We start from the raw sequence: 24,528 nt of genomic DNA on the forward strand, positions 1-24,528 counted from the left end.
TCTGTGTGTGTGTTTCAGAATAAGAGGTTAATGGGAACTGCTACATAGGTTCCTGTGTGTATAAGGAAAGATCTGTGGCATTTGGGGCTCAGGCCTATGATATAAAGACTTGGCAATGACTGAGCATAACCCAGGGAGGTGCAATTCCTCTTCTCCCTACCCTCTGACAAATCAGTTTGAGACTAGTCTGGGGGCACACCACAGCAGTAAACAATAGAGACTGTGGAATTGCAATAACATGTGGCAACAGGAAGACACAATAGAGCAGACAACTGACCTGCTGAAATTGCCTACACTTTTCAGTTTTCTTTCGATGAGATGAGTGGAACTGACTGTGATTCTTGTTTTGGAGAGTTGAAGCCTTGAAGAGTTCTTAGATTTTTCTCAGTAGTAGTGATAGGAGCATAAGGGTAGAATAAAAACATGTGATTTTAACCCATGGACACAGACAATAGTGTGGTGAAGGCCTGGTGTGTGTGTGTGTGTGCGCGCGCGCACGTGCAGGGTGGATGAGGTCAATGGGGAAAAACGGGGACATCTGTAATACTTTCAACAGTAAAGATACATTTAAAATTTATATATATTGTTTTCACCTCTTTCTCTTACCTTTCCCCCCTTTACTCTTGGAATATATAATTGATTAATCAATTGTATATGTTTAACTTTTATGTTCTTGAACCGCATCCAGCACGGCCAGGGGTGAACCTGAGGAGGGGCAGTGAAGGATTAAAGAAGACAAACAAGAGAATACAGTTGGGACCAGGTGAATCACTGTGCCTGGATAAGGAAACAGTGATACAGCCTGTAAGCTGAAGCTTTATTTTATAGTCAGATCACACAAAGCAAAACAAGGGCAAGATGTTTACAATGTTCTTTCGAATTTCAAATCTGTTTCTTTCCTGTTGTTGCCATTCTCTAAACTCTATCAAGCTTTGTTTAGGCAGCACTTGCTGCACTCCACACAGCCCACATCCCTTAGCTACCTAGGACTGCAGGGTGGAACTCTAAGGTCAAGCTTACAACCATGGCCTTTTGGCTATAATTGTGCTGGGAGGGCTTTGCCCTCCAAGCTGGGACTTGCATGTGGCTTTGCCACAAGTCAGTCTGGGGCTTGATCCTGTCCAAATGCTGCAGCTGCTCTCCACAGTTCTGGTTAAGATTTGTTGCAGTTCTCAGTTGGCCAAGCAAGAACAAAAAGACTTTCAACTCAGCCCTAAACTTCCAGGCCTGGCCAACAGGAATGCAGAGGACAATCCATTAGGTCTCAAAAACCCAGAGATGGCTCACACCCAATCATCACTTGATGAGTTTCAGAATACTGACCTTCGTACTCTGGGGACCAGTAATGAAGACACTCATCAAGACCCAAGATCCCTACAAGGACTCAAATTCCAGTACTGCAAATCACCAGGAACCCCTTGTACTACTCCCCACCCACATTCCTTTTCCCTGATTCACCTATATAAGCTTTCTTCTAACAAGATTAAGAGGAAGGTGAATGTTAGGGTTCTTATCATCTCCTTCCCAGATTTTTGGCATCTGATATTATTAAATGTATAGCTGATACCATTTGAATTGACCCAGTTCTGAATTAATTAACAGAAAAGGAGCAAAGGGAAAGCCAGATAATATGAGCATGCCATTTGTGCCAGAAAGCTGCAGTTTAACGCTGTCCAGTTCTGATTCCTGCAGAACAATGGGAGAAGGGACTGGAAAAAGAAAGAATGGACACATGCCCTGTAAGGTCTGATGACCAAGGAAAGGTGATTACCTGTCAGTCATACCTGGAGCAGGTCATTGTCCAGAATAGGTGTGGCCACTGCAAGGACAGGAAATCTGAGATACATAAGCTCCTGAACAAAGGCCACACTTTATAGACAATTCCATTTTGTACTTCAATAATAATCTCCAAATTAACATCAGTATTCATAACATATAATTTCTGATTAGATATGTTGATACAAAAACTATTTCTTACCAGCTATGTAACTTTGAGCACATTATATACTTTTTAATGATTCCTTCTCTTTTCCTGTAATAAGGCTATGTTAACGGTCTTTAGTAATAGGTTGGTTGTGAAAATTAAATGAGTTATATAAAGTAAACTCAGAACAACGTATTGGTTTATTTTAATAAATTGTAGCTATTATTTTTATTAGCAGACCTAACAATCTCTAGATTTAACATATGCTTAATTTTGCAATGATGTCATGAAAACTCTTTCATTTGACCTTTCTCCTCCAATATTCCAGTTATCTATATCAACAAATTACAGTTTTATACTTGTTCTGCTAATACATCTGCCCACTGCAGAGGCCATTACAAATGATCCTGGTGATCAAAACTAATGCATGCTGTCTTAGAATACAAAAATAATCACAGAGAATCTAGAATAAGTCCCACCAGGTGAGATAATTAGGCAAAGATGTCACCCTATTTTGAAGAAAAATTATTCTAGGAGCTGAGAAATAAAGTGGAATAAGAATTGTATTTTATCTTTTAAGAACTCCCAGGCTATTATAAGTCCTAGACAGGATATAGAAGAAGGGGTAAAGGGCAGGAAACTTGCAGAGATTCCCTGAAATAGTTAGCTAGATCACAAGCACACCAAGGATGCATCAAAATCACTTGGGAAAGTTTGTTAAAATATAGATGACAGGACTCCATCTGCTGAGATTCTATTTCAGTAAGTCTGTGTTTAACAAGCTCTTCTGATGATCCTAAAGCACACTGAGATTTGTGCTCTACTGAATAAGATTAGCAGAAGGAACAAAAGGAAGATCTAGATGTAGTCCTGTGGACAGTCAGGACTAAAACTCAAATCCCTAGGTATGAATGGTTGAGGGGAGAGGCTGTTCTTCCTTAATTTGCTTGATTACAATATTAGTTTTTATAATCTTACACATATTAACATGTTGGTTAATTGAAGACTATTAAACTTGGTTCAGTTAAAGTGACTATGAATCTATTCTCTCTCTCTCTCTCTCTCTCTCTCTCTCTCTCTCTCTCTCTCACTCTCTTTCCTTCTCTCTCTCTCTCATCTATTACCTACCCATATATATGCAATGAAAAGGTATTCTCAACATAATAGTTCCGACTACCTAAAAAAATGACTAGGAAGGTGAAAAACAGTAACAATTACCCAAATTAAATGTTTATCTTATTTCCAAAGATACTGTTATCTTTCATCATTTGTGCTAATTCTTATGATACTATATAACAATAAAAATAAACAGCAATAAAATAAATAAGGAAAAAATAAAATGAGGAATATCTACTTCTACAGAAACTAAAGTTCTTATATTTCCTTGTTACTTTCTATAATTAAAGGTTTGTATTATGATTGACAGTCTTTTTTTAATATGCATAAGCTTTTAAAATTTATAATTAAAATTTTACATATACCCAAGCCTATGCATATGTATACATATAAATCAATATCATATGACATTTTTTTCTAATTTTATCCCTTTGTACAAAATATTCCAATGATTATGCCTACTGAATAATAAAATACAATGAGGAAGATGTAAAACAAAAGCTGCATTTATTTGGGTCATAAAGAGTACCATATTTCTTCTAAATAATTTTCTGATAACATAGATTTACTGTTGTTTTATAGTGTTCAGTAGTCTCTCCTTATCGCAGGAAATATGTTCCAAGACCCCCATCAGATGCCTGAAACCGAGGATAGTACTGAATACTCATGTACTATTTTTTTCCTATACCTACCCATGATAAGGTTTAATTTATAAATTGGGGGCATTAGACAGTTAACTATAATTAATAATAAAATAGAACAATTATAACAATACTAGAGGCCCAGTGCACACAATTTGTGCACTCAAAGCGGGGGTCCCTCAGCCCGACCTGTGCCCTCTCACAGTCCAGGAGCCCCAAAGAGGTAGGCCCTGCCCCTCCAGCCGGGGCTCCACAATGGATCGCCCCAGCAGAGGGAGGACTCAGGCTTCCCTCACAGAGGGAGGCCCCACCCACACATCTCAGCCTACCGGTCAGTGGCCTGGGCTTCCCTTTTTGGGGCGATTGTGGAGCCCCCCAACTGATCACCCTGCTGGCCAGTGGCCTGGGACTCCCTCTGCGGGCAGATCATGGGGCGATGGCGGGGCACCCTAACCAATGGCATTGCACCTGCCTTGGCTGGCCTGGCGCCAGTGGGTGTCATAGTGTGGTCATCTGGATGGCTGTTCTGCTGTTCAGCCATTCGGTGGATTTGCATTATATGCTTTTATTATTATAGATGCTGTAATAAAAGGTATGTGAATGTAGTCCCTCTCCAGTAATTTTTTTTTGGTTTTTCAGTCCAAACCTATTCCTGGATCTGTTTAACCAGTGCTTATTGGGCAGTAAATTGTTTGCATCACCCTTTTTAGGGGATGCTTTGCTGAAGTCTTTTTTTAAAAAATGTGTTTTAATAATGTTATTGATTGATTGGTTGATTGATTGGAGAGGAAGGGAGAGGGAGAGAAACATCAATGTGAGAGAGAAACCTGCATGGGCTGCCTCCTGCATGCAACCCAATCTGTGAACAATCCCAAAAGTTAGGTATGTGCCTTGCTAGAAATCAAACCTACACTTTTCAACTGAGCCACTGGCCAGGGCTACAGTTGTATTTCTTATATTTTATTTTCAGAGGGTGAAAAACCATGGATGTTATTTACAGTCATAGAAAACTTTAAAAATCTTTTAAACAAGAATCCAAAATGTTTTGGCATTTAGGCTAAAACAGAGATATACTCCTATGACATGCAGAAAAAGAACTCAGTATGAAAACACATAAAAGTGATATTTGCAGGTTTATCATTGATTATACAACCATATTAGTTTTGTCCTCTTACACTTAAACTATGGTGATAGCATCGCATATTTTTAAATTGAAAGTTTGAAAACCTGTGGAAGCAAAAAAGCATCATACCCCAAACCAAATTTAATGCTTTCAATCATAAGATATACTCTATTTTATGAGAGGTGGAACTAAATGTAGAATTAGTACTTTTTGTTTTAAACAAAAAAGAAAAAAAGAAAATTGCAAAGGGCTGATAGATTTGTGGCTCATCTCTTAATATATGGAAAAATTAATTTTTTACATTTTAAAAATATTGCAAGTACCCTTCATAATGCTGCCTATGAATTTAAAAAACCATGAAAATAGATAATTGAGACTAAGTTGCCAGAGTTTAAGAAACAGGGCGCATGGGATGAGATGTGCTAGTTCTCCTTTCCTCCTCTTTCGCAAACACTGGAAAGGTAGAGATTTGTTGGGGAAATTTGGACCTTAGCCTGGACTTGGCAAAAATAGTTCAAATTTGATATTTTCCCCCAAAGGTTGGCACAAGAAGCTTTGCTGGACCATGTGGGACTAACTTGTGGAGCAGGACAAAGCATGGTTAGCTCCCCTTGACCATGTGCTTTACCAATGGTCCCTTTCAAGAGGTTTAGAAAGTGTATATTGGTGATAGTAAAACTATGATTAAAAAATCTTTTGAGAAAGCAGTGTGGAATATTAAATTAAAAGAGAAAAGCTCAGATAGTGAAATGTTTTTTTTTTTTTTTGAATCTTTTTTTTTTTTAATTTTATTTTTTTTTAATTTTTCGCTAAAAGTATTACAAAGGGTATTACATAAGTGTCCTTTCCCCCCCCCCCCACCCTTGACAAGCCCCTGCTCTCCCTTACCCCCCAGTGTCTTATGTCCATTAGTTATGGTTATATGGATGCATACAAGTCCTTCGGTTGATCTCTTACTCCCCTCCCTCCTGCCCCCCAACCTTCCCTGGCCTTCCCACTGCAGTCCGACAATCAGTTTGAGGCAGCTCTGCCACTGTATTTATTATTGTTCAAAAGTTTGTAATGGTCTTAATTATCCATGAAAGAGTGAGATCATGTGGTATTTTTCCTTCATTGACTGGCTTGTTTCACTTAGCATAATGCTCTCCAGTTCCATCCATGCTGTTGCAAATGGTAAGAGTTCCTTCTTTTTAACAGCAGCATAGTATTCCATCGAGTAGATGTACCACAGTTTTCTAATCCATTCATCTACTGATGGGCACTTAGGCTGTTTCCAGATCTTAGCTATGGTGAATTGTGCTGCTATGAACATCTGGGTGCATATATCCTTTCTGATTGATGTTTCTGGTTTCTTGGGATATATTCCTAGAAGTGGGATCACAGGGTCAAATGGGAGTTCCATTTCCAATTTTTTGAGGAACCTCCATACTGCCTTCCATAGTGGCTGCACCAGTCTGCATTCCCACCAGCAGTGCACAAGTGTTCCTTTTTCTCCACATCCTCTCCAGCACTTGTCGTTTGTTGATTTGTTGATGATGGCCATTCTGACAGGTGTGAGATGGTACCTCATTGTTGTTTTGATTTGCATCTCTCGGATGATTAGTGACTTTGAGCATGTTTTCATATGTCTCTTGGCTTTCTGAATGTCCTCTTTTGAAAGGTGTCTATTTAGATCCTTTGCCCATTTTTTGATTGGATTGTTTATCTTCTTTTTGTTAAGTTGTATGAGTTCCCTATAAATTTTGGAGATTAAGCCCTTATCAGATATGACGTTGGCAAATATGTTTTCCCACTCAGTGGGTTTTCTTGTTGTTTTGTTGATGGTTTCTTTTGCTGTGCAGAAGCTTTTTATTTTGATGTAGTCCCATTTGTTCATTTTCTCTTTAGTTTCAACTGCCCTAGGAGCTGTATCAGTGAAGAAATTGTTTTGGCATATGTCTGAGATTTTGTTGCCTTTGTATTCTTCTAGAATTTTTATGGTTTCCTGTCGTACATTTAAGTCCTTTATCCATTTTGAGTTTATTCTTGTGTATGGTGTAAGTTGGTGGTCTAGTTTCATTTTCTTGCATATATCTGTCCAATTTTCCCAACACCATTTATTGAAGAGACTATCTTGGCTCCATTGTATGTTCATGCCTCCTTTGTCAAAAATTAATTGAGCATATTGGTTCGGGCTAATTTCTGGACTCTCTATTCTATTCCACTGATCTATATGTCTGTTCTTGTGCCAGTACCAGGCAGTTTTGAGAACAGTGGCTTTGTAATACAGCTTGATATCTGGCATTGAGATCCCACCTACTTTGTTCTTTCTCAGGATCGTTGCAGCTATTCGGGGTCTTTTTTTATTCCAGATGAATTTTTGGAGAGTTCGTTCTAGATCTGTGAAGAAGGCCATTGGTATTTTAATGGGAAGTGCGTTGAATGTATAGATTGCTTTGGGTAGTATGGACATTTTAATGATGTTGATTCTATCAATCCAAGAACATGGTATGTTCTTCCATCTGTTTATGTCTTCCTCTATCTCTTTTTTCAACGTCCTGTAGTTTTCTGAGTAGAGGTCTTTAACCTCTTTAGTTAAGTTTATTCCTAGGTATCTTAATTTTTTTGGTGCGATGGTAAATGGGATTGTTTTTCTAATCTCTCTTTCTGAAAGTTCACTATTGGTGTATAGAAATGCCTCAGATTTCTTGGGGTTAATTTTGTATCCTGCTACATTGCCAAATTCATGGATTAAGTCTAGTAGCTTTTTGATGGAGTCTCTAGGGTTTTGTATGTATAATATCATGTCATCTGCAAATAAGGACAGTTTTACTTCCTCTTTTCCAATTTGGATGCCTTTTATTTCTTCTTCTTGCCTAATTGCAATGGCTAATACTTCCAGTACTATGTTGAACAGGAGTGGTGAGAGTGGGCATCCCTGTCTTGTTCCTGTTCTTAGGGGAAATGGTGTTAGTTTTTGTCCATTGAGTATGATGTTGGCTGTGGGCCTGTCATATATGGCTTTTATTATGTTGAGGTATGATCCTTCTATTCCCACCTTTCTGAGAGTTTTTATCAAAAATGGGTGTTGGATTTTGTCGAATGCTTTTTCTGCATCAATTGATATGACCATGTGGTTTTTTTCTTTCAATTTGTTTATGTGATGTATCACATTTATTGATTTACGGATGTTGTACCATCCTTGCATCTCTGGGATAATCCTACTTGGTCATGGTGTATGATCCTTCTGATGTACTGCTGGATCCGATCCTACTTGGTCATGGTGTATGATTTTGGCATCTATGTTCATGAGGGATATTGGCCTGTAATTCTCTTTCATTGTGATGTCTTTACCTGGTTTTGGTATTAGGGTGATGCTGGCTTCATAGAATGAGCATGGAAGTGTTCCTTCCTCTTGAATTTTTTGTAGTAGTCTGAGGAGGGTAGGTTTTAGTTCTTCCTTGAATGTTTGGTAAAACTCCCCCGTGAAGCCGTCTGGCCCTGGGCTTTTGTTTGCTGGAAGCTTTCTGATGACTGCTTCAATTTCTTCCATAGTTATTGGCCTATTGAGGTTTTTAGATTCTTCCTGATTGAGTTTTGGAATGTTGTATTTTTCTAGGAATTTGTCCATTTCCTCCAGGTTGTCTAGTTTGTTGGAGTAGAGTTGCCCGTAGTATTGTTTAACAATCATTTGTATTTCTGTGGGGTCTGTTGTTATTTCGCCTCTATCATTTCTGATTTGGTTTATTTGGGACCTCTCTCTTTGCTTCTTGGTGAGCCTGGCTAGGGGTTTGTCAATCTTGTTTATCCTTTCAAAGAACCAGCTCTTGGTTTCATTGATTTTCTGTATTGTTTTTTTGGTCTCTATTTCATTTATTTCTGCTCTAATCTTTATTATCTCCTTCCTTCTGCTCACTCTGGGGTTTTCTTGTTGCTCTCTTTCTAATTCTTTGAGTTGTAGAGTTAGATGATTAACTACCATTTTTTCTTGTTTTTTGAGATAGGCCTGTAGAGCTATAAACTTCCCTCTCAGGACTGCTTTCATTGTGTCCCAGAGGTTTTGGATTGTTGTGTTTTCATTGTCATTAGTGTCCAGGATGTTTTTAATTTCTTCTTTGATGTCATTGGTAACCCAATCAATATTTAATAACATGCTATTCAGCTTCCAAGTGTTTGAGTATTTTGGGTTGTTTTTATTGTAGTTTATTTCTAACATTATGCCATCGTGGTCTGAGAAGAAGCTTTTTATGATTTCAATCTTCTTGAATTTGTGGAGACTTTGCTTGTGACCCAATATGTGGTCTATTTTTGAATATGTCCCATGAGCACCTGAGAGGAATGTATATTCCACAGCTGTGGGGTGAAGTGTTCTGAAGATGTCAATTAAGTCCATCTGATCTAGTGAGTCATTTAGGATTGCTGTTTCTTTGCTGATTATTTGTCTAGCGGATTTATCCAGTGATGTCAGTGGTGTATTAAAGTCCCCTACTATGATTGTATTGTTGTCGATCTCTCCCCTGATATCTTCCAGAAGTTTTCTTATGTATGTGGGTGCTCCTGCTTTGGGTGCATATATGTTTACCAGGGTTATATCTTCTTGTTGTATTGATCCCTTTAGTATTATGAAGTGGCCTTCCTTATCTCTGGTTATGGCCTTCACTTTGAGATGTATTTTGTCAGATATAAGTATTGCTACCCCAGCTTTCTTTTCCTTTCCATTTGTGTGAAAGATATTTTTCCATCCCTTCACTTTCAGTCTGTGTGAGTCCCTTCTAATGAGGTGGGTCTCTTGTAGACAGCAGATGTATGGGTCATGTTTTTTTATCCATTCAGCCACTCGATGTCTTTTGGTTGGAGCATTTAGTCCATTTACATTTAAAGTTATTATTGAAAGGTACTTGTTTGTAGCCATTTCTTTTTTTGTGTGGCTGTTTTCTTTCTGAGCTTGTTATTTCTTCTTTTTACACCAGTCCCTTTAGCATTTCTTGCATTGCTGGCTTGGTGGTGATAAACTCCCTTAGCCTTTTTTTGTCTGTGAAGCTTCTTATTTCCCCTTCAATTTTGAATGATAGCCTTGCTGGATAGAGTATTCTTGGATTCAGTCCTTTGCTTTGCATCACTTTGTAGATTTCCGTCCATTCTTTTCTGGCCTGATGTGTTTCTGTTGAGAAATCATTTGATAATCTAATGGGAGATCCCTTGTATGTTACTTTCCGTCTCTCTCTTGCAGCCGGTAAGATTCTCTCTTTATCCTGAACATTTGCCATGGTAATTATGATGTGTCTTGGTGTGGGTCTTTTCGGGTTCACCTTGTTTGGGACTCTCTGGGCTTGTGTGACTTTTTTCTTCCCCACCTCAGGGAAGTTTTCTGATATTATTTCTTCGAATAGGTTTTCTAATCCATGTTCATCTTTCTGTTGTTCTGGCACCCCTATTATTCGTATGTTGTTTCGTTTCATGTTGTCCCAAAGCTCCCTTAGGCTCTCCTCCTGTCTTTTAATTTTTTTCTCCATTTGCAGTACAGTTTGAGTGTGTTTTGCTTCCTTGTCTTCTAATTCACTAATTCGGTCCTCTGCTTCTCCCAGTCTACTGTTGATACTTTCAATGGTGTTTTTTATTGCAGCTATGTCGCTCTTCATTTCTTCTTGGGACTTACTTAAGTTGTTGATTTTTTCATCTGTTTCTTCTAGCTTCTTGCATAAGTAGTTGAGTTTTTCATCTGTTTCTTCTTGCTTCTTGAACATCCGGTGCATGTACTCTAGGAACCTTATTCTGAATTCTTTTTTCGTCATGTTGCATATCTCTGACTCACTTAGCTGCTTTTCTGGCGAGTGCTCCTTTTCTTTCCTTTGGGGGTTTCTTTGTCTACCCATGTTTGATCTCACTGACATGACTAGTTGTTGAGTCGTTCAGTGGCTGGACCCTGGGTGGCAGTGGCTGCTCCCTGGGTGGCAGTGGCTCCTCGGGCTGTGGTTGCTCCTTGGGCGGTTGTGGTAGCAACGGCTCCTCTGTTGATAGCAGAGCCTCTGGTGGGTGCTGTTCACAGCTGTGGTGGCTCTTCTGGCTGGTGGATGGAGGCTTCACATACAGCAACTGTTCCCCAGGCAGAGCGTGTGGTGATCAGGATGCCGCTGTTGCTTGAATCTGCTGCGTTGATTTAAAGGCACAAAATACAACTCAACAAGGCACAACGTACCAGGCACTGAACACTATTGTATTTACGATATTACTAACCCCAAATAAAGGTGGCCACCCGAGCTAAGAGAGTTGGGAGATAAGGGGGAAAGAAGAGAAAAAGGTAGAAGAGAAAAAAGAAAGAAAGAAAAAAAGGAGTGCAAAAATGAAATTGGAAAAAGGGAGGGGAAAAAGAGGGGGAAAAAAAAAGAAAAAAAAGTAAGAGAGAAAAGAGAATGAAGTATAAAAGGGGAAGAGACTATTTATATGAGGAGAAAACTCCTATAGGTCCGCCACTAATACCAACAAATTACAGCAACAGATTCCTGGAGATGAATACAAACTACAAACAACCAATAATATCAAGCGACGCAAGGGGAAACAGAAGCACAGAAATAACCGGGGGGGGGGGGGAGAGGGAGGGGCAGGAAAGTAAAAAGAATAAGGAGTCTAACCTCACAAACAATCCTAAAAAAAACCCCCAATATACTCGTCAATCAAGCAAACAACAATAAAACAATGGAGAGAGAAAAGAAGAAGAAGAGAAAAAAAAATTGGATAGTGAAGGAAGATAAGGGAAAGGTGTATAAGGATTTAGAACAGGGGATTGGACGTGGGATATATAAGCAGGGTTAAATTTTGACAGGGGGTAAAAAGAGTAGGGAAAATCAAAAGCTGGAGTAGGGTAAGAGAAACAGGACAGCAAAAGGGAAAAAGTGGGGAGATTGTTTAGCACAGAGGCAAATTGAGGTAGAGAAAAATGTTGCTAAAGGAACGATGAAAATAGAATGGAGAACATTAGTCCCAAAATAAAATAAAGACAAAATAAAATGACACTTTAAAGAGTGGTAAAATGGTAGCGGTAATAATACTAGTTAAAAATAAAAATGTAGTAGCTGAAAGGGCAAAATCAGGTGATGGAGAAAAAGAAAAAAGAAAAAAAGAAAAAAAAATGTTTTCTTAGTTAAAAGGAGAAAAAGTAATTTAAAAAAATAAAAATAAAAATGTGCAGTAATGCAGGTGCTTCAGATCTTCTACTCTTCTTCTTATTGGCATGGAATTCAGGAGAACGTTGAATTTCCCTCTGTTACACTGTTCCTCCGTGTTGTAAGCCACAGTCCTGATTTTAAGGCCGGCCGTAAAATCCCCTTATTGCCTTATCTGTATTTACAGAAGAGTCAGTTCGTGGCTCTGCCTCTGGGTGGCAGTGTGTCTGGATTGACCTCCGAGGCTATAAGTTCTCTCTGACCAGAAGCTCTCTATTGTACCTGAACCAGCTCCGCCCAGAGCTGGTTCCCCAGGCGCCACTCCCAGCTCTGTTTCCCAGGCTCCCCAAAAACAATCTTCCCCTACAAGCTCTGCTAGTGACCCCAACTGGGCAATCACATGCACTGGGGCCAACAATCAAACTCACAGAAGTAAGAGGAAGTGTGCAAACAAGAGCCTGGGAAGCTGTTCGAACTCGCAGGGTTCCACCCTCCAGAACTGCGCGGAGTGTCTGCGCGGAATGTCTGCGCGCGCTCAAGCCCCTGGCGACAAGTAGCCGGCTATCAGGGAAACTCTGAGGCCGCCCTTTTGCATCCAGTCCAACTATGGGCTCATTTATAGTGTTACCTTCTGGCAGCAGCCCTGCGGGAGCCCTCCCTACTTGCGGATTACGCTGGCCTCTATGTGCGCGGATTTTGGAGGGGGTAGATTTCCCCCTGCGCCCGCGCGCGCGTTCCTCGCTCCAACCTGAACTGCAAACCGCACCTTTGGGGTAAGTCTAACCTTTTCCGTGGAGGGGTGCAGGTCTCCTCTGAGCTCTTGCAGTCGCGCTGCTTGCGAGTCGTTGCCTCCGGGTTAGTAGCCGCCGGGTTAGTGGCCGATCTCTGGATGCCGGTAACAGCTACCCAAGATGGCGCGGTCTCGCCGCTGCGCTGGCGCCCAGGGGGAGGTTTCAGCCTCAATCACTAACCATCCGCATTTTTTAGGAGTTCTCTGTCTTTCCTGGCTGCAGACTGCCTCTCAGCTGAACCTCCCCAGCTTGATCGGGCTGATTGTTACCCGTTTCAGCTGCTCGCCCCTATCTGCTCCGGGACAAAGCACCAACACGTCCGTCTAAGCCTCCGCCATTTTTTTCTCCCGCTCTTTTGAATCTTAAAGGGCAGAGGAGGAGGGTACTCAGACAGACACGAGACAAAATGCCTGAAATGTTTTGAAAGTAGTAAAGATGCAATGCTATTTTATTTGCTCAATAGAGGCCCGATGCACAAAATTCGTACAAGAGTAGGCCTTCCTTCCCCCGGCTGCTGGCACTGGCTTTCCTCTGGCACCAGGGACCCGGGGTTCCCTCACAGAGGGAGGCTCCACCCACTGCCGCAGCCTGACAATGTAGCTAGCTGGCTACATGAATCTCTCCCAACTATTACTCCTGTTTTTTAAGGTTTGGAGAAATCTTTACATTGGATCAGGAAACGTAAGAGACATCTATTTAAATTCTTTAGGACCTTAAAATAGGCATAGAATGGTGGAAGTGAAAAAACATTTTATTAGGAGTCAAAATTCCTAGCTTCTCATCAAAATAGTTAATGTCCAGTAAACTCTTCTGAACCATGAGAAAAGCCTGGTGTTTCTTTAATTACACTAATACTTCTCAAACAACGATTTTCCCTTAGCTATTCAGGTTTACCTTTTTGTTTTCTGATTTTCTTCTGTATACCTTTTCTCAACTATGAGAGTATTTATTGGAGAGCAAATAAATTTATAGACATGACTCATTAGTTGCAATCAAAAAGATAAATATATACCTAGGAATTAAAATAAAATAACAGCAAAGCTAAGTAATGAGTAGAATTAAAAGATTTTTCAGTGAATAATCTTAAAATAAATAAAGGATGCTGAAAAAATGTAAACATGATTTTGCAGTCCCATGGCTATTTTGAGGGAAGCAGGTAAGACATGTAAGAGAGACTGGCAGGCGTTGAGCATTTTTTCATATGTCTCTTGGCCTTCTGCATGTCTACTTTTGAAAAGTGTCTATTTAGGTCCTTTGCCCATTTTTTGATTGGATTGTTTATCTTCCTTTTGTTAAGTTGTATGAGTTCTCTATAAAGTTTGGAGATTAAATCCTTATCATATGTAACATTGGCAAATATGTTCTCCCATGCAGTGGGCTCTCTTATTGTTTTGTTGATGGTTTCTTTTGCTGTGCAGAAGTTTTTTATTTTGATGTAGTCCCATTTGTTTATTTTCTTCTTAGTTCCCATTGTCCTAGGAGATGTATTGGTAAAGATACTGCCACAATTTATGTCTGATATTTTGCTGCTTATGGATTCTTCTAAGATTTTTTATGGTTTCCTGTCTTAAGTTTAAGTCCTTTATCCATTTTGAGTTTATTTTTGTGTATGGTGCAAATTGGTGATCTAGTTTCATTTTTTTGCATGTATCTGACCAAATTTCCCAGCACCATTTATTTAAGAGACCATCTTGACTCCATTGTATGCTCTTGCTTCCTTTGTCAAATATCAATTGAGCATAATGGCTTGGGTCGATTTCTGGGTTCTCTGTTCTGTTCCATTTGTCTACATGCCTGTTCTTGTGCCAGTACCAAGCAGTTTTTGTTTTGTTTTTTTCAAAATATATTTTATTGATTTTTTACAGAGAGGAAGGGAGAGGGGTAGAGAGTTGAAAACATCGATGAGAGAGAAACATCAATCAGCTGCCTCCTGCACACCTCCCACTAGGGATGTGCCCGCAACCAAGGTACATGCCCTTCACCGGAATCGAACCCGGGACCCTTCAGTCCACAGGCCAATGCTCTATCCACTGAGCCAAACCAGTCAGGGCAGTAACAGGCAGTTTTGAGGACAGTGGCTTTGTAATACAGATTGATATCTGGTATTGTGATCCCTCCAACTTTGTTCTTCTTTCTCAGGATTGTTGTGGCTGTTTGGGGCCTTTTTTAAAATTCCATATAAATTTTTGGAGAGTTTGTTCTAGGTCTGTGAAATATGCTGTTGGTTTTTAATGGGGATTGCATTAAATCTATAGATTGCTTTGGGTAGTATGGACATTTAATGACATTGATTCTATCAATCTATGAACATGATATATTCTTCCACTTGTTTATATCTTCCTCTATCTCTTTTTTCAATGTCCTATAGTTTTCGGAGTACAGGTCTTTTCCCTCCTTAATTAAGTTTATTCCTAGGTATCTTAAATTTTTTGTTGCAATGGTAAATGTTTTTTTTTTTATATATATTTTATTGATTTTTTACAGAGAAGAAGGGAGAGGGATAGAGAGTTAGAAACATCGATGAGAGAGATCGATCAGCTGCCTCCTGCATGCCCCCAGTGGGGATGTGCCTGCAACCAAGGTACATGCCCTTGACCGGAATCGAACCCGGGACCCTCCAGTCCGCAGGCCGACGCTCTATCCACTGAGCCAAACCGGTTCGGCAGGTAAATGTTTTTTTAAAAAAATATATTTTATTGATTTTTTACAGAGAGGAAGGGAGAGAGATAGAGAGTTAGAAACATTGATCAGCTGCCTCCTGCACATCTCCTACTGGGGATGTGCCTGCAACCCAGGTACATGCCCTTGACCGGAATCGAACCTGAGACCTTTTGGTCCGCAGGCCGATGCTCTATCCACTGAGCCAAACCAGTTTCAGCGGTAAATGTTTTTTTTTTTTAATTTCTCTTTCTGTGAATTCATTATTGGTATATAAAAAAGTCATAGATTTCTGGGTGCAGATGAGTGGATTAAGAAATGTGGTACATCTGCACAATGGAATACTATACTGCTGTAAAAAAGAAAGAACTCTTACCATTTGCAACAGCATAGATGGATCTGGAGAGCATTTTGCTAAGTCAAATAAGCCAATCAGAGAAAGATAAATACTGTATCACAAGATCTCACTCATTTGTGGAATATACTGTAATAAACAACATAAACTGATGAACTAAAATAGATGCAGACACATAAATGCATCAAACAGACCATCGAGCCTTAGAGGGAAGGCAGTGAAAGGTGGGAGGTGGCGGATAAGGGATCAACCAAAGGACTTAACCAAAGGACACAGACAGTAAGGGGGTGGAGACATGTGCTGGGGAAAGGGAAGTGGCCTGAGAGGGGTCAATGGGGGGAAAAGGAGACATATGTAATACTTTCAACATAAATAATTTAAATTAAAAGAGAGAGAGAGAGGGGGGGAGGGAGGGAGGGAGAGAGAGAGAGAAAGAGAGAGAGAGAGAGAGAGAGAGAGAGAGAGCTTGCAGAGCCAGACCCAAGTTCTCAAATATTTGGTATATTTTGTCATGAGGTCATTATGGGGGGAACATTAAATAGAAAAACAGTTTGAAAGTATATATGCAATCATGTCTATCTGACTGGCTTCAATGAAGATTGCTCAGAGATTTTGCCCTTTGAAACACCCAAATTATTGTATGGCCCCTGAGATGATGTTTGGAGACTGAGGGTAGGCAAAAATCCCAGGTCATACCATTAGGAAATCAATGAAAATGTTGCAGATTTCTTCTCTCTCTCTCTCTCTCTCTCTCTCTCTCTCTCTCTCTCTCTCCTTCACTCTCTGACTTACTCTCAATATATAATCTGTTACATACATCTTAATATTTCAGTTATCAGCAGCATGGCTAAGAATTTTATAAAAATCCCATAGAAAATGAAAAAGATAAGTTTTCAGTTAAAAAAAAATCCATTATTATAAAGTAAAGCTTTATTGATTTGTTTATTTACTTATACCCTATGCATTCCTCAAGGAATGGAAGTATCTAATTTAAGATGTGTTGATTATCCCTTTATTTAGTGTGCTATATTTATTGTTTTATTTTCACTGAAATTTTTGGAAGTACAGTTTTCTAATAACCTCAATTGTCAGATTTCTAGTTTTATTTTTTTTACAAGATCTGAATTATTTTAATTGTGTGAGAATTTTAAAAATCTATCCAAAGTCAGAAATAAAATATTGCATCTGGTAATGTCTCTTCCAAATTATCTGACACATTGAGGACTGTGAAGTAGCATCACTTATTAGACCTAAACATAGAAATTTCAACGTAAGAGTTGTGTTTCTTGAGAAGAAGAAAATATCTGATGTGTTTTGGCGTATGACAGACTTCTCATCTCCAATGTGAAGCGTATTTGGAGAGGTCCTTTGCCATCAGTGAGCAGCACAGCACTGTGGAGAAAAGCACTGGAGTAAGAGACAGAAGCCAGTAAAGCACCCACTATGATAACTCAGAAATATGGGTCCTTTTGCTTTAATTCCCACTGCTACTTCTTTATTTTAGAACTTAACTTCTCTTTCTGAGTTATTGTTTGGCAATTGGGTCCTGTACTTCAGGTCTCTTCCTTCTCCAATCAGCTCTTTTCTTTTCTTTTTTTATCATGAAATATCAAACTGGTCATTCAAATCTCCTACTTAAAACCATGTAAAAGTTTCCTATAATTAGAGAAGAATGTTCAAATTGCTTAGTAAGAGATATAAAGGTCCTCAAAGATTTGGATTCTGCTTAAGTTCTGGCCTCATTCCCTGTTATAGGTGATGGTCAACCCCAACTTCCCTTCAACATAGTTGTAATATAAAATTACTTACAGTTCTCTGAGCACAAAATACTTTATCATAGTCTTAGTCCTTACAAGTGTTGTCTTTTTTATTACAATACCCACTCCTTTTTTTTCTTCTGCCTGGAACCTCTTAGTCATTTTTCATTTATTTGAAAACTTTACTAAGCCCCATAGATAATTTATTGAGTCTTTTTATTTTGTCCCATGACCATAACTGAATTCATCATTTGGTGTTGAATATTTTCCTAAACTGAGCAGCACGGATTTGGTGCCAAGAATGGGTTTATAACTCCTAACCCTACTTTTGCTTACCCCTGTTTTTAATTGTGTGGGTTCATAATGATACTAAAATATTAGCTAATGACTCATTACTAGACAATGTCAATGAACTAATCCATTAATTTGAAACTTGTACAAAAAAGAATCAAACATATATCAATTGCTGCTAACATCATAAAAATAGAGACAACTAAATATTACATATCTCAGTGTGAGAGAAGATGACACTACTTTTGAAGTAGCTTTGTCAAAATGAAGAAAATAAAAACTGAATGTGAATGTGATGCAATCAGCAAAATCCAGACTGTGGGCAATTTCAAAGGACAACTATTCTGTTTCTTCAACAACAATATTTCAGACTGACAGCATCCTCAGTTTGGCAAGAGGGAAGGTCACTTTCTCGCAGCAACCTGAAAGCGTCTGACGATTCCTGACTCGTTTATTATGACATTTATTGAAGATGCTCTATTTTAAATCTTGGAATTTTCCCAATGTTACTTTCCAATTTGTCATAATATTCAACTTCCTGTAAGCACCATATTTAAGTATTACTCACTGGTGACACAGATTTTTAAAAATTGAAATTTAGTTATTTACTTTTCTTAATTTGTTCAGAATTGATTTATCTTGTGTATTGGAAAAATTTTTCATCATCAGTTTTAATATCTATGAAAGTGTTTTGCAAAAGGATAGGGAAAATAACTTATGCTAGAAACATAATATAGTTCAATTAATAGAAAACAAAACTTCTGATAACATCCTCAGAATATATATGGTGTTCTCGGTAAAATATAATTAATCAAAATAGGTTACAGAAGCAGAAGAATAACATTTTAATTCTAAAAAATGTTATTTTTAGCAAGGCTGGTATAAAAATTTCTTCAGATGCTTCATGGTGACCTAAATATTTGAAACACATATTTGAAACATATACTAGTATAAATGTGTATAGAATCTATACTAATAAAAGGGTAATATGCTAATTAGACCAGACATCTTCTGGAGTCCTTCTGGACAAAGCCATGGCAGCTGCTGCTGCGAGGGCCTGGCCGAGGCTCAGGCAAGCCGTGGATGGTGGCTGCTGCTGCAAGGGCCAGGCTGAGGCTCAGGCAGCTGCAGCGGCCAGCAGTGGCAGCAGCAGCAGTGTGATCAGGGCTTTGCCTTCCCCTGATCGGCCCAGTGGCCTCCCACAGAGGGAGGCCAGACTGCGGCTAAACAATCAGTAGGACATCCTGGGAGGGCTCCTGAACTGTGAGAGGGGGCAGGCCGGGCTGAGGGACCCCTCCAGTGCACAAATGTTCATGCACTGGGCCTCTAGTATCTATATATCTGTGTACTTGAATACAGATATATAGATATGCAGATATATATACAAACATCCACATATTTATTTCTAACATGCATATATGTAGTTAGACACATATATGTCTAAATATATTTAGCCATAGGCACACACATATTTTGAGTTTGAAGAATAGAAAACTTTTCAATATCAGTAACTTCTTCACTGACACTCTTCCTACCAAGTTCTCTGGTTAGCAGAAGTCTTATTCAACTTCAGGAATAATTGAGAACCTCATTGTGCAAAATTTCTAGATTCCCCCAGGACATTCTCTATAGCATATCCAATCTTCAGTGTGAATTGCTCAAGTAACTCTAGAAATACGGCTGCTGGCCCCTGAAAAGTATATATAACCTGACCATAGAAAGTTCATATTCCTTTGTGTCTGTTATAACAATATAAACTTTCTAGGGTTCTAATCAAAAAAGAAAAATTAGAACATGCTGTATGGCCAATCTGAGCAGAATCTACATCCCAAGAGACAGAACCCTCTTAGAAAATCAGAGTAAGGCAATCACTGACCGCTTTTATTCAAACTGGCTGTGTTCTGTCACTTCCTGACACTTCAACCACATCTTTATTAATCCAAAGTTTACCTTTTCTTTACTGTTATTGCTCTTAGAAAAGCAATTTCTTTGGCTTTTTATTTCCTATTCTTGAGCATTCTCCCCAATAATTTGTCATTACTTATGAACTTCAAGATTATAAAAATGAGCAAGAACAGACATGATTACATTATTCATGTATCTTAAGGTCTAGTAGGGGAGATGGTATTAAAAAATAATATAAATTATTAATATAATTGGTAAGAAGGAAGTTACCTGGTGTTATCAGTATATAAGAGAATAATTTATATAGTATATGAGGCTTTCCTGAGGAAGTGATACTGAGCTGAGATAAGAATGATTACTAAAAGGTAGGAAAACAAGGAGGAAACAATATGTATGAAGACCCTTTGATGGAGAAAGTATTTTGAGAAATTTTGGGAAATCAAGCTGGGAAGATAGGTAAAGTCTATCTTACCAGGTGCTCTGAACATCATAATAGTTGAGGCTGGCATTTATTTTGCTGACCACTCTCTGAATTCCCTTTGTAATTTAAATTTCCCCAGTGTAAGTCTTTGATGGGATGCTGATACTATTCTTTCAAAGGTTCTGGGCATTTTGTCCCCCCACCCTCTGACACTAGTTAACTGGATGTTTCCATGTGAGACTTTGCGTTTGAAGTCACTAAAACTGAGATGTCAGGATAGCTAAAGCCATAGCAGAGTTACAAGTGTAATGATCATCACACAAACATATCAGCTTGTGGTGGTGTGGCAGGGGAGACATGTGTAAGGATTCCTCATTGGTGCCTTAACCATACTGACCTTATGGTATGACCTTGAATAAATTCTCTGCTGCCTAACCTTCTGCATTAGTTTGCAGCTAGAATGCTGGAGACCATGAGAACTGTGGTGTAAGTTATAGTCAAGTCTGAGTCTGAAGGTAGGAGAGGATGGATATCTAAACTCAAGGACAGGCAGAGAGAGTGAATTCTGCCTTAATCAGTCTTTTCTGTTCTGTTCAGGCCTTCAGTAGATTGGATGAGGCCCGTCCACATTGGGGAGAGTAATCTGCTTTACTTAGATTGCTGATTCAGATGTTAATCTCATCCAGAAACACCCTCACAGCCACATCAAGACTAATATTTAACCAAATATTTAACCTGGACAACCATGACCCGGGTAAGCTGACACATAAAATTAATCATCACACTCTTCTTTTATTTTTTCCCTTGGGAAATAAAAGTGTTTTGTCAATCTAATAAGCTACTTGATGTCTTTACATATAAGAAAACATATATATATATATATATATTTTAGATTATCAGAGTCATGAACTTGTTATTATTTATCTTAAGGTTAATATACATATATTATAACTAGAGGCCCAGTACATGAAAATTCATGCACTGGGGATGGTCCCTCAGCTCAGCCTGCACCCTCTCACAGTCCAGGACCCCTTGGGGGATGTCCGCCTGCCGGCTTAGGCCTGCTCCCCATGCCTAAGACATTCCTCTCGCAGTCCAAGAGCCCTCTCTCCTTACTGCCCACCTGCTTGCTGTTCTTTAGTGCTGCTTCGGAGTCTGGAGAGGCTCCTGCCACCACTACTGTGCTCACCTGGCTTCTGGCTGAGCGGTGCTGCCACTGTGGGAGTGCACTGACCACAGGGGGCAGCTCCTGTGTTGGGCATCTGCCCCCTGGTGGTCAGTGTGCATCATAGCGACTGGTTGTTCTGCGTTTGGTTGATTTGAATATTACCCTTTTATTATGTAGGATGTTTTATGTAATATTATTTTATATTTTTTACATAGTTATGAACTATTGTAAATTCATATTTCAAAAACCATTCTGTTAGTCATGCTAAGCATTGTTTGGTGGGTGTGGGAAAATAGAGATGAAAGAATTAAGAGTGGAGGAATGCAGAGAATTGAGAAGCAATTGCATAAAATCATTTAAGGATGGTGGCTATAGATACTGGATCTGGAGATGACTTATACATTTAAAAGCTATTTAGGCTTTAACATTTGCAGGATTTGATGACAGATTACAAATGAAAGGTGAGGGAGAATGGGGAGTCCAATATAATTTCAAGGTTTCTGACATGCAATACTGAAGGAATGCAACAAAGAGAATGCATGCTATTTTTCTGCTCAGGGCTTATAAGCAATTAACTTTTAGAACAATTGAAACATTGATGCTGCTAGGACATCTAAGTGGAGATGCCAACTAGGCTGTTGGAAACGCCCCTCTGGAACCTGGAGGACAAGTCTGGAAAGAAGTTGCCCACAGAAAGGGACACAGTTCCCTAAGGAACAATTAGTCCTTGATAAATCAGCGCTTTGGGTCCAGACCTTATTTTCAACTTTGAGTGGTTTATTAAACCAAAGACCGATCATAATTCTCCTGAGTAGCACTCCCTTTCTATCAAGGGATAATTTCTTGATATTTAGACTTCAGAAATGTAATCTAACTAATTTATTCACCTTCTACTTATCTAGTCTACACATGGAAAGTGTAAGAAAGTGAATCCTTAATTGATAACTCCATTCCCTCCACTCACGCTGCAAAGCCTGTTCTGAGAGAGGCTGGAGTTCCATAACAATGCTCCAGAAACATCCCATGTGAACAAATAATCAGCTGTGGTTTTTTATGAAGTCATAGCCATTCTGTAATACACAATGTTATATTTATTTTTCCAATGTGATGATTAACTATATGTGCCATCTGGGCAGAGCTAAGGGATGCCCCAATAATGGTAAATATTATTTCTGGGTGTGTCTTTGAGAGTCTCTGCAGAAGATATTAACGTTTGAATCAGTGGACTGAGTAAAGATCACCCTCCCCCATGAAGGTGGGCATTGTCCTATCCACTGAGAGCCTGAATAGAACAAAAAGAAGAAATATAAAACATAAATAAGAAAAGAATACATTGTAATCAGATCAATGGCTATCTTATTTTTATAGAACTTAATAACCCACAAAAATTTAACAGTATTTTACTCCTATTTTCTCTTTAAAACTAAGAAACTAAGAGAATATACTAAGATATAGCAATAAATTCAACTTAGAGGAAATTTTACTAATTTGAAAACCAAATGTCCATAAATCTATGTCACTATACTAGAAACAGCTGTTTAATTTTATTTTCAAGATAGGAATGCTGATAAGATAGAATAACTATTAAGTTATTTCATAAATCATCATGCCAATAAAAAAATAATGAAGAGATACTTAAGAATTCTGTGCTTTAGATCAGTAAGAGTTATTAGATTCTACAAAAATATATTAAAGTTTCATTACTTGATACCTAGCTTGACATTTTTAGAAAATTGAACAGTACCGAACAATAATATTATCATTTTTCTTATTCATGCATTTTTCATTTTAGTGTGCTTTGTGTCCTAAATTATTTTGAATTGTATCTTCAGATTTATTTCACTGTTTTTAAAAATCATAATGTAATTGTTACTTGAATATCACCAAAATCTCTTCTATCAATATTTTTGGTTTTAATTAGGACCAGAAATTATCTTTGAAATTTAAAAGAATTAAAATACATTGCTATAAAACTTAGAGATCTATTTAACTTGAATTGTTTTAGTCACTCTCAAATATTCATTAATTTGTTCAGTCATTAAAAATACTTACTGAGTATCTACTGTTGGGGTCCAACCCCAACGGGTCCAGGGATCCCCAAAGGTGTGGACGGAGTCGGCGAAGAATGAATGACATGGAAACTGGTTTCAGTTCATCAGCATAGCGAGGTTCTCCCTCCAGAATCTCCAGCGAAGTTCTGGTCAGGATCTCCAACCAAGTTCTGGTGCCATGTTCTCTCGCTAGGTTCTCCAGTCAGGTTCTCCAGGTTCTCCAGCCAGGTTCAGTCACCAGGTTCTTTAGCCAGGTTCTATCCAGGTTCTTTTGCCATGTTCTGTCTAGGTTCTCCAGTGAAGTTCTGTAGCCAGGTTCTGTCCAGGATCTTTTGCCATGATCTCTGGCTAGGTTCTGGCTAGGTTCTGGTTAGGATCTGACGAGGATCTGATGTGGATCTGATGATTATTGTCTTGTTACATCTATATTTATACCAGTCGATTTTAATCCTGTCAATTTCTATTACAAAGGTTAGGGCGTTTCTTATCTCCATTCCAGGGAGTAAAGATTATGTAGCTTAACTACCCGCCTGGCACTTAATTAAGGGGTTGTATCCCCTCCCTAACCTCAGGGAAAAAATCCCCACCTGGGGAAACAACCTTTCTCAGAGAGGTGACCTTGGTTAAAACACATGGCACCAAGGAGAGCAAACATATAAGGAACAATATGCTATATATGCCAGGTCCCTTGAAACATATGCTGTGCAGATGTTTCTTTCCTGCAGCGACTGTGTCAAGCAGCAAGGATGGACCGGCTCCCGGCACTTAGGGAAGCAGGAAGGAAAAAAAGGAGGTGGGAGCAGACATGGTAAAAGAAACAAATTGGGACAAAGAGAAGTGCCAAGAGATTCCATCAGCAAGAATCAGAGGTAGAAATAGAAGAAGCAGAGACAGGTGAAAAGGGTGAAAATGAGAAAGAACAGGTGTGGAAGACAAGGATGCAAGGTTTCTGACAGTCTCCATCGGATTATTGGATTGTGCAAGACCTTTAACCTTACAAAACCTAAGACACAGACATGCAAATTATTGTCACTCTATTTTATGGACAAGGAAATAAAGCACAGAAAGTCATGCAGGTCAGTTTTTAAGGTCAAAGTAGAAAAGGAAGAGTGGCACAAGAGTTCCTGGTGTGTCCCGAGGGTGACAGTTTAGGGAAGCCTGCAGGTGTTCAGGGCAGGTCAGAAGAGA

This window comes from Myotis lucifugus, unplaced genomic scaffold (genome assembly GCF_000147115.1).
Source record: "Myotis lucifugus unplaced genomic scaffold, Myoluc2.0 scaffold_75, whole genome shotgun sequence".
Lineage (NCBI taxonomy): Eukaryota > Metazoa > Chordata > Mammalia > Chiroptera > Vespertilionidae > Myotis > Myotis lucifugus.